This window comes from Aotus nancymaae, unplaced genomic scaffold (genome assembly GCF_030222135.1).
Source record: "Aotus nancymaae isolate 86718 unplaced genomic scaffold, 86718_ANA_hifiasm-v0.15.2.pri h1tg000076l, whole genome shotgun sequence".
Lineage (NCBI taxonomy): Eukaryota > Metazoa > Chordata > Mammalia > Primates > Aotidae > Aotus > Aotus nancymaae.
The window spans coordinates 22,019,639-22,037,224 of record NW_026988491.1 but is presented as its reverse complement, the minus strand read 5'-3'; positions in this window follow the sequence as shown (position 1 = coordinate 22,037,224).

Here is a 17,586-nt window from a genome sequence, read left to right as displayed (position 1 = left end):
TATTTCTATGCTTTAGATTTAATGAGATTCTCTTTGTAGCATAAGATATGGTCAATTTGGGAGATGTTGCATGTACTTTTAAAAGGAAAATGTATTCTCAATTATCAGAGTTCAGAGTTCAACACAGTTCTGCAGGATCCGCCTCACTGGCCATGTCAGTGAAGTCTTCCATCTTCTTACTAACGATTTGTCTTGGATAGACAGTGGTGTGGTGAATTACCCCATTCTGAGTGTATTTTTATCCATGCCTCCTTGTATCTCCTGTACCTTTTACTCTTTGAAAGTAACTGTGTTATTAGGCACATGTATATTAACAATTGCAATACCTTCATAGTGAATGGTAGCTTCCGTGTTATGGAAACATCGCTTTTTAAATCTCTTCCAATACTGTGTGCCCTAACATCAACTTTGTTAGACAGCATGGCTGTTATTGCTTTCTTATTGTTCACATTTTTCCTGGATATCTTAATCTGTACTTTGTTTTTCTAAATTTCTTTATTTTAGGCACGTCTCATGTATACAGCACAGTGTTGAATTTCACTTTGTTCATCAATCTGAAAGTAATATTTCTTCCATTTATATCAAGCCCATTTTATGTATTATTTATCACTGTAATCAATGGCTTTGTAGTCAATCTACCAGTCATGTGACACATGCATATATACGGCATGGCACACACATACACTGATACTCACTCACTATGTGCTACACTCAACTTGCTTTTTCTACTTGCTTTTTCTCTCACATGTCTTTCAGCATCTAGAAAGGCATGAATTTTTGTTCTAAGGGAGACCTTTACTCTAGTAACTTTGTATTTTCATCATTCATCTTTTCTTTTCTTGAAGAACGGCTCCTGGTTCTCTGCTGTCTTTCTAGTCTCCTTCTCCCAAATAACTAATATGAAGTTACTTCTTATTTTCTCAGTTAGTACTTATAATCAGTCAGATTACTTTTTACATATTCCCCTCTTCCTTTCACCCTCAATTTTGGTAATTTTTCAGATATTACATTGTTAAAGCATATAGCATTACATACTGCACTGCCTTCCTTACAGTCACAATTCAGGACTAGTTACTAGTTCTCTGGGTGCTATTACACCATGCTAAGTAGTTCTCTGGGTGCCAGTACACCATGCTAAGTAATTCTCTGGGTACTAGTACACCCTGCTAAGTAGTTCTCTGGGTACTGTTACATCATGCTAGGTAGTTCTCTGGGTGCTGGTACACCATGCCAACTAGTATCTCAGAGTGCTAGTACACCATGCTAACTAGCATCTCTGGGTGCTGTTATCCCACACAAACTAAGAACCAGCTCCATACAACAAAAATGAAGGTAAGGTGGTGGCAGAAGTATGGATAGTTAGTGTGGGGTACTAAACATTTCAGAAGGGCTTCATAGGAATAATAATCTCTGAGTTTTTATATGGATGGGAATATGCCTGAAAGTTAGTCTGGCTGGCTCACACTGTCTTTCCTTGAATATCTTAAATATGTTTCTCCATTTTCTTCTGGTATAAAGACTTGCTGTCTAAAAGTCTGATGTAGTCTGATTTTCTTTCCTCTGTAAGATTCTGGGTCTTTTTACATGAATGCCCAAATAATTGGATTTCAGTCTAAAGCCCAATAGTTTACAGAATATGCTTCTGTATTGACCATTCAGGTGGACTTTCCCAAATGGAGTGCATTCTTTCTCAATATTTAAGTTGTTTTTTGTTTTTGTTTGTTTGTTTATTTTCATATAAGGAAGCTTTGTTTTGTTTGAAGTATTGGCTTTAGTATTTATTCTGTCCCATGTTTTGGCTTCTGCCTCAGCATCTCCAATTATACATATGTTGAATCTTCTAGTCTTCTATGTTATTACTTTCAAATATTTTTAATGTCTCTCTTAATTTTCTTTCCTTTAAAATACTTCCTTTTTTACATTTTATATTTCTCTGATGATATTATATGTGATGGCTATTTACTCTTGTATTCCCTCTGATTTCATATCTCTTGTTCTAAAACAAAGCTTCTTTTATTTCCTATCGTTTACTAAGTTCTGTGAGCTCTAGTTGTCATCTTTTTATCCAGTCATTCTATTTGTGTTATTTTAATACTGATATATGCTATTCTTTCACAAATTCTGTTATTCGTAAACAAGCAATAGATTGTTTTTGAAAGACTAAAGTTTTGATTTACTGTGACCATGTTTTTCTGTTGTGCCTTAGTGTCTGTAGGGACATTATTATGGGACATTATTATGCTAATTGTTCCTTTTTTTTTTTTTTACTAACTTTGCATTTAATCACAATTTTTTATTACTAACTTAAGTGAGATGATTTTCTAGTATTATAGGAAGAAAGAGTGGGTCAAGGTAGCTTTTGCAACTTCACAGCTCCATGCTGGCTCTTCTGATGTTAACATCAGTGTCCAAAAATATGGCCCCATTCTTCTGAAGATCTGCTTTCCCTTCTTCCTTCCTTCACTTTTATCTGGGCCATCTTTCTTCTTCTCTGCTAGAGACCTGTCTTAGTTGAGGCTGCTACAATAAGACAACACAAACTGGGGAGTTTAAACAATGGAAATCCACTTCTCACCATTTTGAACCAAGGCATCAGCAGACTTGGCCATCAGGTGGGGGCTCACTTTCTGGTTCACAGACGGCCGCCTTCCTGCTGTGTCTTCACATGAAGGAGAGAGAAAGGGTCTTGTCATCTCTTCATAAAGACACTAATCCCATTATGGGGACCCATCATGAGGACTCCACCCTCAAGACCTCATCTAAATCTGTTTACCTCCCAGTGGCCCCTCCTCTGAATACTGTCACCTTGAGAATTAGAGCTTCAGCATATGAATTTTGGGGGAGACACTCACAGTCAGTTCACAGCAATTCCCTTTCCTGATCAATTTACATTCCTCTCTGTCTTAGTCAGTTCTGGATGCTATAACAAAATAGCATAGACTGGTGGCTTAAACAACAACCATTTATTTCTGAAGTTGTGGAAGCTGAGAAGTCTAAGATAAATGTGCCAGAAGATTCAGTGTCTAAAGAGGGCCCACTTCCTGGTTGATAGATGGCCGTCTTCTCACTGTGTCTCCACTTAGCAGAAAAAGGGCTAGATAGTTCTCCGGGGTCTATTTTACAAGGGGACCAAATCCATTCCTGAGGGCTGTACCCTTGACTTAATCACCTCCCAGACACCCCACCAGCTAATATGATCACTTTGGGGTTATAGTTTCAACATGTGAATTTCAAGGGACACAAACCTTCAGACCAAGCACCCTCCCAACAGTTTCCCTATAGCTGAGCCATTCTTAGCTCAGGGCTAGTGAGGAAAGTCTGCCTTCCTTCATTCGTACCTCTGTCCCAGGAGCATGAAGTCCAGAGGGCAGGGAAACATGCCACCAAGAGCCACAGCTCCTCCCATAGCCACATTCAAGCTGACCTGGGACCCTAATTCACTGCCAAATAGCCTTAGATCACTGCTTCACCACCTGGAAACAACGATCGGATCTAGCTTATGGGGACTAAACGGAATGACGACTTTGAAAATTGTGTAAAGTATAGTATGCTGCTTTGTCTAAGTCACTTATCTCTGGTGCCAAAGTACAGATGTGACTTGGATTTTGACCCCTGGGCCCTCTGTAAATTGAGTTTTGCCTAAGATCTACTATGAGAGTACTGCCACACAGGGCAATGCACATCTAAATAAATGGATGGAGAAAGCCAGGCCATGCAACCCACTAGACCCATCTGTCCATCCTCTTACACAGGCGCTCAGCAAGCATCGGCAGAGCACTCCATATGCACCAGCCTTCAGTCAGCACCACAGCAGGTGCAATGGGGAAAAAGAGAAGCTTACAATACGATTGTAAATATTAACAAAATACGAAAGTGTCTATAAGACAAATGACTCCAAGGTGGGGAAGGTACTTTCAACAGGGTGCCAGCAGATTGCTGTGGAATTCTACAAAAATAATACATGCCCTTCACACACAATTATTCATGCACCAAGGCTGTGCTCTGTGCTTTTCTTCATTATCTGGGTGAGTACTGAGCTCCAAGTCATACTACTCACTCCAGATGTGAAGAACAAGATGCAGAGACTAAATGACCTTGCATGTGACTGAGCTGGGACTTGAAGTTGGTCTGACAGAGCCCCAAACTCATTCACTGATTCGCTGTTACACTTTGGCTCCCTGAGCTACACCTCTCTTCTCTCTCTCTCTCTCTCTCTCTCTCTTTCTCTCCTCTCTCTCTCTCTCTCTCAGCAATAATTCATTTATTTGCATCAATTCCAACAGAAATTGAATTAAGCATCTACTATGTGCCAGGCGCTGGTTTCTGAGAGCTGACATTTATCTCAGAGAAATACATAAAGGCAATTTAGCCAGTAAATACATGACATGTTGGAGCGTGATGAGCACATTAAAGAAACAATAGACAGGAGCTGGGGCTCGGGTATCTGCAGGGAGAGCACTAATCCATTGAGGTGGTAGATGTGAAGGGCATCAGAGCAGAGGGCACCCTAAGAGTTGCTTTGCATTACATCCTGATCGCATGTCCTACAGCCTTGAGCAAATTACATAAAACGTCACTCCTTCAAGCTACCTCATGGCAAAACTTTGAAATTGGCACCAGCAATTTTTTTTTATTTATACTTGAAGATATGAGTAAGTTAGTATGTTAATCCAAATCTATAAATGGGGGAGAGTGGTAGGTTTAATTCATGTATTCACAACGCTGCACATCCTCTCATCTGCATGTGTACTAGTCAAGGTTCTCCAGAGAGGCAGCACCAATGGGACACACAGAGGAAGAGAAGTTAAGGAATTGGCCCACACGATTGTGGAGGCTTAAGTGTGAATCTGCAAAGCTGGCCAGCAGGTTGGGAATTCCAGCAGGAGTTGATGCTACCGTCTTAAGTTCGGAGACAGTCTGGAGGCAGAATTCTTTCCTTCTAAGGCACTTCGGTTTTTTTCTCTTGAAGAATTCAACTGATTGGATGAGGCCCACAAATAGGATGGAGAGTAATGTGCTTTACTTAAAGTCTACTGGTTAAAATGGTAATCGCATCGAAAATTACCTTTATAGCAACATCTGGACTGGTGTTTGGCCAACCAACTGGGCACCCTAGCCCAGCCAAGGTGACACGTAAAATTAATCATCACAGCATTAAAAACTGAATGCAAAGTGACAACAGTGGCATCCTAAGACCAGGACGAATATGAAGTAAGGACAACTCACCTGCTTAACGTTCCACAAAGTCGTCTTTCTCCTCATTGCGATGCAAGGTCATTTTGGTGGTGACAAAGCTGGCATTTGAAGATGTCAGTGATTTCATCTCTAAGTGACTGTCCCTACCCCAGCCAGACAGAGCCGGGCTGGCCACCTCCCAGGCTCTGCAGCAAGCGTAGGGGGCCTATACTTAGAGGCAGAGGAGCGGGAGGAGGCAAGCCTCATCTTAAATGTCACAATGATTTATAGACTATATTTCCCAAGAAAAGTGCAAAGATTTATTTCCAGGAGACAGGCCGTTTGTAAACATGCAACTCACAGGTGCGGCTGCGTGGGTCGTGAGCCCACAAGGGCCTCCAGCTTTTTTGTTGCTATTATTATTATACTTTAAGTTCTGGGGTACATGTGCAGATCATGCAGGATTGTTACATAGGTATACACATGCCAAGGTGGTTTGCTGCATCCATCCCCCCGTCATCTATGTTAGGTATTTCTCCTAATGTTATCCCTCCCCAATCCCCCTAACTCCTGCTGTCCCTCCCCTAGCCACTCCCTCACCCCCAATAGGCCCCAGTGTATGATGCTCCTCTCCCTGTGTCCATGTGTTCTCATTGTTCAACACCAGCTTATGAATGAGAATATGCGGTGTTTGGTTTTCTGTTCTTGTGTCAGTTTGCTGAGAATGATGGCTTCCAGCTTCATCCATATCCCTGCAAAGGACATGAACTCATCCTTTTTGATGGCTGCTCCACCTTTTGCAAGGGAATGGAATGCCAGTGGACCTTGGAGGCAAGAGCAAGGGCTCGGACCCAGCAGCGTCCTCAGAATAATGGCTCTCGTGTTCTTCATTTCCCCAGAGGAGCTACAATGAAATCAACCTGCAGTACCCTATGCCACCTAGCTGGATGCAGAGTGAAGAAATGATGAGCAGGTAAGGTGATGGGCATGTTGATTAGTTTGAGTTAACCTTTCTCCAGTGTATACACATATCAAAATATCCCATCGTGCCTCACAAACACAAAAAATTATTTCTGAATTTACAATACTGTTTTTAAGTTTTTCCAAAATGAAAGGATGAAAAGAGTATTTTACCAGAGAGATATATAATGATCGATTTGTATGCTCATAATAATCTAGCTCAAAAATATATAAAGCAATCACCAACGTTAAGCAAGAAGAAGATAGTACATCTGAAATCAACTGGGGAAATGTTGGTATTTCTTTTCCAGTCATTGACAGCTGAACTGGAAGTTACCCCTCATGAAGCCAGGAGTCGGGAAGGGTTAGAGGGAAGGAAAAGATGAGCAGGGGCTGGAGGAACAGTCCTACAGAAGCAGAAAGTCACGAAAAGTGTCATTCTCATCCCTGGATTTGGCACAAGGAGAAAATTCTCCCCAAATACTCGAGGCCCTTTCATGTCCTGAAAAAGCTTGCTTCCCCAGAGACCTACTATAGATGTCAAATCCATATGAGTTCATAACTAAAAATCACACAGTCGTGGAAATAAACTAGCCAGCCAGCCAGAGCAAAACTCAGCCAAAACAGGAAATAAGGAGAAAAGAACAAAGTCAGACTTCAGATCTGTGGGCTGTCACGCACAGTATGTATAGCAAATATTTCAAAAATATGATGGAATCAAAGACTTGCCTGCAATAAAATGCATAGATTCAAAGAAGAATGAAATGGAACTTCAGTGAATGAAAAAATCTAACCAGTGATCTCTTATCAGTCCTACCGATTTGTCGTCTGGAGAAGTTTTGGATTCTTGCATCATCATGGAGTAACACGAGAAACTCAGGTGTCAGCCAAGGTCCTTCTGCCTCTCTGAATTTGGGAGACATTGTCCAAGCCCTCATTTTCCTGGCTGCCTCTCTGCACTCATGCTCATGGGCAGGGTGAGACATTCATGCTACCAGCTATACCCAAAGGCCCGAGCCCCACTTGTTTCTCCACAGACCCACTCACAGCCAAGCAGCCTGGAAATTCAGCAGCCTCACAGACATTGGGCGCGATAGAAGGGGTGAATCTGGGGCATGTGTCACCTTCGGCCACCTCTGGCTTCCCCCTGTCCCCACGTCTCCCCCTCCCTCCAGAAAGATGGGTGAGTACCTTTCTCATCATCTCACATAAGAATCCATCAAGAATTCCACTCACACCTGTACCCTTCAAATCCCCACATTCTGCCCCAAGCAGAGGCTGTAAAGAAACTTTGAAGAAACAGCGGGCCGGGCGCGGTGGCTCAAGCCTGTAATCCCAGCACTTTGGGAGGCCGAGGCGGGTGGATCACGAGGTCAAGAGATTGAGACCATCCTGGTCAACAAGGTGAAACCCCGTCTCTACTAAAAATACAAAAATTAGCTGGGCATGGTGGTGCGCGTCTGTAATCCCAGCTACTCAGGAGGCTGAGGCAGGAGAATTGCCTGAACCCAGGAGACGGAGGTTGCGGTGAGCCGAGATCGCGCCATTGCACTTCAGCCTGGGTAACGAGCGAAACTCCGTCTCAAAAAAAAAAAAAGAAAGAAAGAAACAGCACCACCCCTTCAACACCTCCCCTGGAAAGAATTCAGGAGATTGTGCAGAAGGAAACTTCTCCACCTCATTTCAACAGATGCCCCAGCAAATCTAGGTGCTTTTCCTGCCGCGGTAAAATAGTGCCTACTACGATGAGAGGGCGTCTCATCATCTGTCTTCCTGTCTGTCTCCCTGCAGGCTGTGGGCTCCAGGGGCCAGCTCTTTTGCTGTGCTGGCTGCCATGATCCACAGGGTAACAGAGGCGGGTGCAGGAAACCCAAGGCCTCCTACAAGCAGCTGCAGAGTTTCTCCTCCTGTGAACCCCAGTTCCGGATGTCCTCACGTTCCCTCAACTACCTGCCGGCGTAACCCTGTCGCCGAGGAGCTGCGTGGTTAATGGCAAAGCTCTCCCTCGGTGCCATAAGGCTCCACAAGCAGCCCATAATGTATATGTAAAGCAGTCGCTTTTAAACTCTTTTATGTGCCTATCATATTAAAAGCAATCCTTTGGAAATTACCAAGACATGATGCACACCTGCCTGCAATTTTTATAGCTCCTTTCCCCCCCACCAAGTGAAGAAGGCAAAATACTCAAAACTGAGCTTGTTCCCTTTCACAATGGGTCCTGTAGGTTCTTGGCCCTCACAATCTCTCCAGCTGGGCCTGATGCCTCCACCTCCAGGACGACTGTGAGGCTGCCGAATTTCCAGGCTGCTTGGCTGTGAGTGGGTCTGTGGAGAAACAAGTGGGGCTCGGGCCTTTGGGTATAGCTGGTAGCATGAATGTCTCACCCTGCCCATGAGCATGAGTGCAGAGAGGCAGCCAGGAAAATGAGGGCTTGGAGAAACTTGTCCATAGTTCGAATCATGACGGCCGTTTTTGTGGGATCAGACCTCCAGGAAGGTTTTCTTTCTCTGGTTTTGCCACTTACCCCGAACTTATTCAGTCTCTCCCCGTCCTCGCCACCAGAAGCGTTTTTTTTTTTAATGTAAGCCCACCGTGTCATCCCTTGGCTTAACCCCCAAAACCTCCTTGGTGCTCCCAAACCTGCCCTGGGCTGCAACTGCTGCACGCCCTCTGTAAGCAAACGAGCAACACACACGCCTCCTCCTTCCAGTGGAGCCATTTGGCGGCGCCGGAGACTGTGAGGGAGAAGAAGCTACAGGACTGTTCTGAAATAAATACATCGCAACCACCCACCGGCCTGCGGCTCACTCCCGCGGTTGCTGCAAACGCCTGACGCTGGGGCAGCAGCCTCCTTCCGCACCTTCAGGGTGGCCGTCCTGGGAGGCTCCGACACCCCAGGGACGATGGGTCCCCGGGCTCCGCCACCGTCATCCAAGGCACACACACTGCACCCATGCACGCGCACGCTGACGCAGGTTCACACGCTCACCTCACTTTCAGCCGAGGCCACACGTCACGTTTCCGAGAGAAAGCAGGGGAGGCAGCAGAAGCTCTGAGCGCCAACCAGCTAGTCAGCGTGGCTGTGCCGCGAGGCACGCAAAACGTGGGCACGTGACTTCCGGGGTGTCTGCGAGGCCGTTTCCGGAAGAGCTTAGCTTTACATTGGTGGACTGAACACAGCCCCTCCCCAAGGTGGGCGGGCCCCGTCACATCCACGGAAGCCTGAATAGGACAAAAAGGTGGAGGACGTTTGGCTTTGCTGCCTGACCCAGGGGAGACCTCCGCTTTCTCCCGCCCTCCATCCGCCTGGTTCTCAGGGCTCCAGACTCTGACTGGAGTCCACACTGCTAGATCCCGGCCCTCGGTTCTTGGAGCTTGTGCCTCCTGCATTCCTGGGTGTCCAGCTTGCCAAGCAGATGGTGGAGCTTCTCAGCCTCCAGAATGGCATGGAGGACCTCCTTACCAACCTCTTCTCGTGCATTTATCCCATTGACTCTGTTTCTCTGCAGAGCCCTGACTGATACAAACCCTGTCATCTCACAGCAGTGCATGTGCAAATCCACCCAAATCTCCTCCTCCTCTGCCTCCCTCATCTCAAGCTCCCTCCAACCAGAGGCCAGTCCCACCGTGGCGCCCTGGACCTGCCCTCTGCACCAGCCTTCCTTCCTCTTTTCCGAAAGTTCGCCCTTTCTGTGGGTGTCCACGGCTGCTCTTCGGCAGCTTCACAGCAGAGCCTCCCAACTCCTTCCCCACTCTCAAAAGCGTTTTCATAGGGACTGCAGGCTCGGCCCTCCTTCTCTCCTCTTGATAACCAAGTACTGTCCTTACCTCGCAGCCCAGAGTTGTCCTAGGTCAGGCTCTGACCTCAGTGTCTCCAAATCCAACAGGGCATCTTCTCTCCTGTGACACGCAGCATCCCACGGCTCTTCCTAAAACACCCTTTCTGTCGGCTTTTCTGTCACCCACCCTCCAGGGCTCTCTCTTGCAGGCCTGCACTTTGCTAGCAGTTTAGCACCCCCACCTCCCGGTGGTCCTGTCTGCAATGGACCACCTCTGTGTGTCCCGTGGCCCTGCACAGGAACAGGTCTGTGTCAGGTACAGTTAGACTGGGTTCCAATGCAAGGACTTAAATTGCAGAGGTTTATTTTTTTGTAGAAAAGTCTGGGACCAGCCATCAGAAACTGGTTTGGTCACCCCATGGTCACCAGGACCAGGCTGCGTCCATCTTTTCTGTTCTGACGTCATTGTCCATGCCATCTCTGGTCAGCAGCTGCTGCAGTCACATTCCTGCTCAGGGCAGCAGGAAGAAAGTGAGACCGGAAGGCAGAGGGTGCTGGTCCTGCCTGGTCAATCCCTAGAGGGCTTTGCCCAGATGCCCCTACCCTACCCATGGCTCTGCTGATTTCTCTACAGCTGCCACCCTCTGAAAGGGGAGCTGCCAGAGTAGTTCCTGGGTATGGCATGCGGCCATCTCTGTGGCTGAAGAAGGGGACTGAGGATTGGGGTACACATCTGACAGTCTCCATGCAATGTCCAAAAGTGGACCACTGACTCTACACCCACGCTGCTCTCCTCTGAGCTTTCTCACCTCTGTCCAAGTGGCTGCAAAAGTCAAAGGTCCCAGAGCCCAGCTCCCCTTCCCTACTTTCTCCTCCATCCCATCTTCCATCCTTCAGTCCTTCCATGAGCCTGCCCCCCATCCTCCTGGGGGCTGGAAGTGGCTACTGGATTCCTCCCTGGCTCAGGAATCTGAGCTGCTGATGACTCTGTGGGCCAGCTGGGAGGATTTAGGCCCCAGTGGGGCTGAGAGGAATGAGGTGAGGGCTGTGGGGGTTGCCCAGGATCTCCTGAACTATTGGGTCCAGGAAAAACAGCAGGACTCTCATTCTGCTTTTTGGCCACTGTTGGGGGTGACACTGGCAGGATCCAGGGGCTCTAGAAAGCTCCAGGGGAAATTTAAGGCATAACCCAGGCTCCCTGAAAGGGAGCTCAGGGCAGATCTAGCTCAGTCCCACAGAGGAAACCCCAAGGAAGGACCTGCCCAGGGTCACTTGGAGAGCTGGGCAGAAGGATGGAGACACTTCCCCAGTTCAGAGTGGCAAAATGGCCCCTGCCCTAGGCATGGCTGAGGTCCAAGTCCTCAAAAACACACTGCCTTCTTGAGGATGTGAGAGGCAGGTCTGGCCTCAGCATGACTCCACAGTGCACACTACTCCATGCCAGGCACTGGCTGACCCTGTCCTGGGGGAGGTGATGGGCAGGCACAGAGGGGAGCCCCACAAACAAGGGTCCCTGTTACAGCAGAGGGCAAGAGCACCTGATAGGACATCAAGCACCATGGCCAGGGTGCAGAGAGGAAAGGCCTACGGGGCCTGTAGCGAAGACTCCATGGAGAAGGCGGAGCTCCCGTGGGCCTTGCAGGTTTCACCAAGCAAGAGCAAGAAGACACAGGTTGGACAAAGGGAAGTGGGTGAGACAGCCAGCCTTGGGGCAGGAGCAGGTGAAGCAGCCTCACAGGACACAGCTGTGAGTCAGGGAGGGGAGCTGTGTCCCTGTTGGCCCTCCGGGGACCCTGGTGTAGACAGGTGGGTCCCAGTTGCAGACACCTTCACAGGGCAGCTGTGCCTGAAGCCCTCTTCACCTATTTGGGCACACCCAGAGTCTAGGCTGCTGTGCAGAAGCCCACAGGAGGGCCAGTGCTTCTGGACTCTCCCCAACACTGGACATGCACATCCACACACATGCACATGCACCCATGGGCCAGAGTCCCTGGTGAGCGCGCACGCACACACACACACGGCACCTGTAGACATGCCTGTGCATGCAAAAGCACACAAGCACACACAACTGTGTAGGGCCACACAAGCTTAGTCACACACGATCACACACACACCCATGCATGCTTACACCCCCCTCCACACATGGTCACACACCCCCACAACACACATGCTCACACTAACACACATGGTCACACACTCGTGCATGCTTATACCCCTCCACATGCACTCTCACACACCCTCACTACACACACACTTACACTAACACACAGTTTGCATACACACTCATGCAAACTGTGTTTATACACCCTCCACACAACTCACACCCCCACAACACACATGCTCACACTAACACACACACGTTCACACACACACTCATGCATGCTTATACCCCCTCCACACACACACCCTCACTATGCACATGCTCACAATAACACACATACACGTTCACATACACACTCATGCAAGCTTATACACCCTCCACACACTCACACCTCTACAACACACATGCTCACACTAACACATACACACTCATGCACGCCTATACACCCTACACACAACTCACACACCCCAATATGCACGCTTACATGCACAACTAACACAGTTTCACATACACTCACACATGCCTATACACCCCACATACTCACACAATCCAACGACACACACACTAACACACACACTTATACACCCTCCACACACACAACACACACACTAATGCACTTACACGCTCACATACACACACTTATACACCCTCCACAGACACAACCCCACAACACACACACAAACACATACACACTCACATACACACTCACATACATATGCATTTATACACCCTCCACACACACTCTCACCCCAACACAACACTCACACTAACACACATACACCCTCACATGCACATGCACACTTATACACCCTCCACACTCACACCCCCCCACAACACACATGCTCACATGAACACTAACACATTCACATACACACACACTCATGCATGCTTACACACCCTCCACACACACAAACCCCCACAACACACATGCTCACATGCAACACTAACACACACATTCACATACACACATGCACACTTATACACCCTCCACACACACATGCACACACATTCACACATGTATTCGCACTCACATACACGTGCCTGCACTCCCTGTGGGATGGTGGGCTCGCCTGTCCCTCGGCACCTTCCAACCTGTTGGAGCTGCCAGGACTCCACTCAACTCCCCCAATTACTCTGTTCAGAGAAGATTTTATTAAGATGATTTGTCAGGCCCATTCAGAATTTCACAAGACTAACAAGCACCATGTCTGTCACCTCTCAGGCGTCCTCTGATCTGACGGGAAGGACTATGCGCTCCCACCCCAGAGCCAGCAGCTCCCCAGCACCCGCCCCGCCCCTGCCCGCCCGCCGCAGAAGCCAGGCCTTCATCTCTCTGATGTATGGGTCGCTTCTCCTGGCACCCAAGCTTGCCTGAAAGTTGGGAATCTGATGACTCACTGTATTTGGCAGCTCATATGTGTATATATTTCAAGACATTCATGCTCATGCTCATTATAATTAGGGCTGGAGAATCAGTACACTCAACTGCCAAAATCAAGTGCACAATTCCCATCAACCTCTCAGACCAGACCAAGAGCAGCGGCTGACACTCATTCCTCTAGCACTGGGAAATGCCGCAGCAGAAAGGGGCCTTCGAGATGGGCCAGCCCCACTGCTGCAGCATGACTGCTGGGAGCGTGCGCAGGCCAGGCGTTTCTCTCCAGGTCGGCGGAGCTGTGGCACAAACCCAGGTCCTGGCCCACGGCAGCCCTGATCCTTGGTCTGTCCTCATTGGCCATTCCCTGGAGCTGTGCCTCAGTTGGGCAGGTACTTCTGGAAGGCAGGTGGAGGAGGTAAGGCTCCTTCCCAGCCAGCAAGTCTGCAGTTCAGGTGGCCTGTACGAACTGATACTCATACAAGTGCAGCTGATAACTTACTGAGGCAAAAGGGGCTTTGTCAACCCACAGAAGTGGCAAATCCAAGTGCAGATCAGGCTTCAGGTACAGCTTGATGGAGGCGCATGGGCTGTCTTTCCAGCTCTCAGTGTAGGGTGTTTGGGTGCCCTCTACTGACAAGATGGTAGCAGGAGCCAGGGACCTTCTGTCCTCTCAGCAGCAAGTTCAGAGGGAAAGCCAGGGTCCCGGCCAACATTTCCATGTGCCCCCTCTGTGTACCTGGTCCTCATGTCCATCTCTCTATGGCTGGAGGAGTGCAACACCCAGAGCTGCTCAGGTCTACATCAGGTGGGCCTCACCTGCCGGGCAGGTGCTCTCCTCAGGGACCAGGAGTGCAGGAGAGGCTGTGCTGGGAAAATGTGGGTGGATGTGTCCAGCAAAGGGTAACCACACACTGGGGCAGCAAGGACCTAGGTTCACCCCAGAAGGCTGGCTTCCACCCAACGATGACGTCACCACGAGAGCTAGAGACAGAGAGGAGGTGAGAGGACAGAGCCCGGGGCCATTGCTTGGCCCAGGGGGAAGCGGGGGCTGAATCAACAGACAGGAAGAAAAAAGAGTTCAGAAGAGACAGGCTGTGCTGGCAGACATGTACCAGCATTCCAAGCCAGAGAGACGCTGGCAAGGCAGGACGGAGGGAGGCCATGGCCAGAGTAAGCAGGGCCTCTTCTCCCGGGAGCTCAGTGGGGACTCCGTGGGGAGTGGAGATCAAGTCATGAGTCCTTATTCTGGCACTGCACCCCCAAGTCGCTCTGATCCCATCTGTGAGTCCTTATTTGGGGGCTGCCCCACCCCAGTTGCTCCGATCACATCTGTGGTTGCTTTTCCCACAGGCTCCCACCAGGTCCTGTGATTAGGTCATTTGCCACCACTGGGAGAGCTTGGGACCCTCACCACGTGCCCTTGCTACTGCCTGTGGAGTGCACGGCACAGCCCCCTCAAGGGGCATGGTGTTTAACTACAACGCATCTAAGGGGTCCCTGACCATGGCAGGAGGGAGGGAGGGAGAGGCAGGCAGACACTGAAGGCTCCCAGGCTCTCGTCTGAGACAGGACAGGTTGAGGGGCGAGCCTGGTGTGAACGCCATGTAGGGGGCCATAGGGAACAAGACGTGGACTCCAGGAAGATGGTGCTCCGGGAAAATGGTGCTCTGGGAAGATGGTGATCCGGGAAGATGGTGCTCTGGGAAGATGGTGCTCCGGGAAGATGGTGCTCTGGGGGTGAGAGCATGGAGTGCAGGGGCAGGGTGGGTGGACTGGACTGGACACTCCCACAAAGGGTCGTTGCAGAGAGGCAGGGCGAAGGCAGGATGGAGAGATGGCAGGTGTGGAGGGACAAGGGCAGGGAGCCAGGCAGCCTGAGGCAGGCACACCCTCAGACAGGCTGGCAGAAGAGGGGTCACCGCAAAGTGGGAGAGGGCAGAGGCGCGAGGTAAGGAGGGCAGAGGTCATTCCGCCACAGTGCAGCATCTGATCAACGGCTGGTCGGCAGCTGGAGGACACTCTCCTCTCTTCCACAGGTTCAATTCCTCTCCAACACTCAAAATCCCATCTCTGGATCTCAGCCAATCCTGCTTCTGCTTTTACTTCCTGCCCAGAGCAAGTACAGAACCGGGGCCATCAGTGGGTAAGAAATCACTGTGCCCCCAAGGCCTGTTTTTCACAGTAACAAGTCATTACTTCTGTGCCTGCAGTAATTTCTTAGGATCTTAATACATGCATTTACCAATCAATACTTAATTGATGGCTATAAAGCGAGTTCAAAATCAGAGGTGAGAGCAGCTCGCCAGGTTCCGGCTTCACGTCTGGAGCCGCCTCCTTAAGGAGCAACCCCTGGCGCTGGTGCCTTGTCTGCACCCTCGGGAGCTCCGGGCGGGAGCACGGGGGTCCTCACAGCCCTTCCGGCCACTGCAGATGGAAACCTCCACCCGGGACAGGGGCTCAGCCACACCCACCCGTGAGTCCGGGGCCTACCGTCAGCAGAAGGTGCAGTGGGCAAACGCACAGACGTTTCTGTCATCAGACCTGGTCCCCAGCCTGCCTCGGCTGCCTGCTTATGCCTGGCCAGGGCAAGATCACCGAATGCGCCAAGCCTGGCTTCTTCTGCGGCCTCACAGGAGTCCCTGTCTCGACAGGACTGAGTGGAGTGGACGCAGCCGAGTGCGCAGCAGAGACTGTCCCGCCAGGAAGTGCTGGCGACTCTGGGCTACTGACCCTGCTGCCATTGGACCTACACGCAGTTCCGCCTCCACATGCCTGACGTAGATCATAACTCAAGTGCGGGTCAGCTGAGGCCGGGCCGTTTAGGGCTTTGGCTGCTCATTCAAGAAGGACACCTGGGTTTCCATCCCAGCGTTGCCTCCAGACCCAGATGTGGCCTCAGGCAGGTGCTGAGCATGTGGGGAAGGGAAATCCCAGGCTTGTCGGAGACAAAGCGCATCGCCCTGAGGACCCCGAGGAGCTCAGGAGGCGCAGGTCACAGCCGTCCTCCCCAGCCACCCCGTTTCCCGTCGCCGCCCCCATGAGTGCTCAAGCAAGGCTCCTGGCCTGATGTACGTGGCTGCCTCCTCTCAGAGGACAGGCATGTCTCGGCTGCCTGCACCAGCCAGCGGCCCTTCTCCCTGGCCAGGAGATCCTCAAGGAAGGCCAAGTGCAGAGGACGTAGGCAAGGGATGAGCTCTGGTACATGGGCCCCGCTTCCATGATTGCAGACTTCCCAGGCGCCATTTGTCACCTTGACGCGCTGTTCTGAGCCCGGCTCTCATGGGGCTCCAGAAGTGGCCCAGGCCCTTCCGAGAGCCAGCCCACGGCTGTGCCGGTGACTGATTGGGGATGAGGCTGCTGTCCCTGCCTTCCTAGGAGTCAGAATGTTGATTGAATGGCCATTTCACTCTCTCCAACAAGCAAGTAACAGTGTAAACTGGGGTCTAATTTATCAAAAATAGTCACTTGCATTCTGCGTGGCCCGTGTTCTGTGCTGAAATATAGCTGCTGCCCAGCTCCTGGCCCACGTGCGTGCGATTTCATGATATTTCAGTTTTATGGAGGACATCTCACTGATGAATGTCTCTTAGTGAACGATCATTCTGGAATCTATTTTGCCTTCAAAGAGGCTTCTCCTGGAATGGGCTGGGAGGGAAGGGCACTGTGTTATATATAAATTCACTGCTGGGAGCAGCCAGCAGGGGAGGGAATGAGATCGCAGGAGGCGAGAATGGAACATGTGCGGCTGCAGCCAAGCCTGTCCTCCCTGTTGTTGTCCGAGGGCTACTGGGATGGGCGGGAAGGTGGGCTGTGGCACAGGTGGCCTGAGCGACGCCCCCAGCTCCACCACCTGCCACTGCGTGGGCTTGGGCGGCTCACTCCCGCTGGGAGCCTGGGCTTCTCACAGGCATCATTACTTACAAATTGCCACCACTTCTCTGCTTGCTCTTGACCATCATGGCATGCCAGGCAGGGCTGGGACTGGAGGCTGCACTGTGGCCCAGTTACAGGTGACCGTGCCAGAGCTGCCAGGGATCCCAAGGCACTATGAGAGGCTTCCCTCCACCCATGGTGCACTTTCTGCCTGGGATATGACCCAGACTTCGCAGGCTGCAGGGTCCTCAGCACTCAGGCTTCCTGTGCTCCCTCTTTCCCTGGATACCTGGAGCTCCATTCGCTCTTGCTGGTGGCCT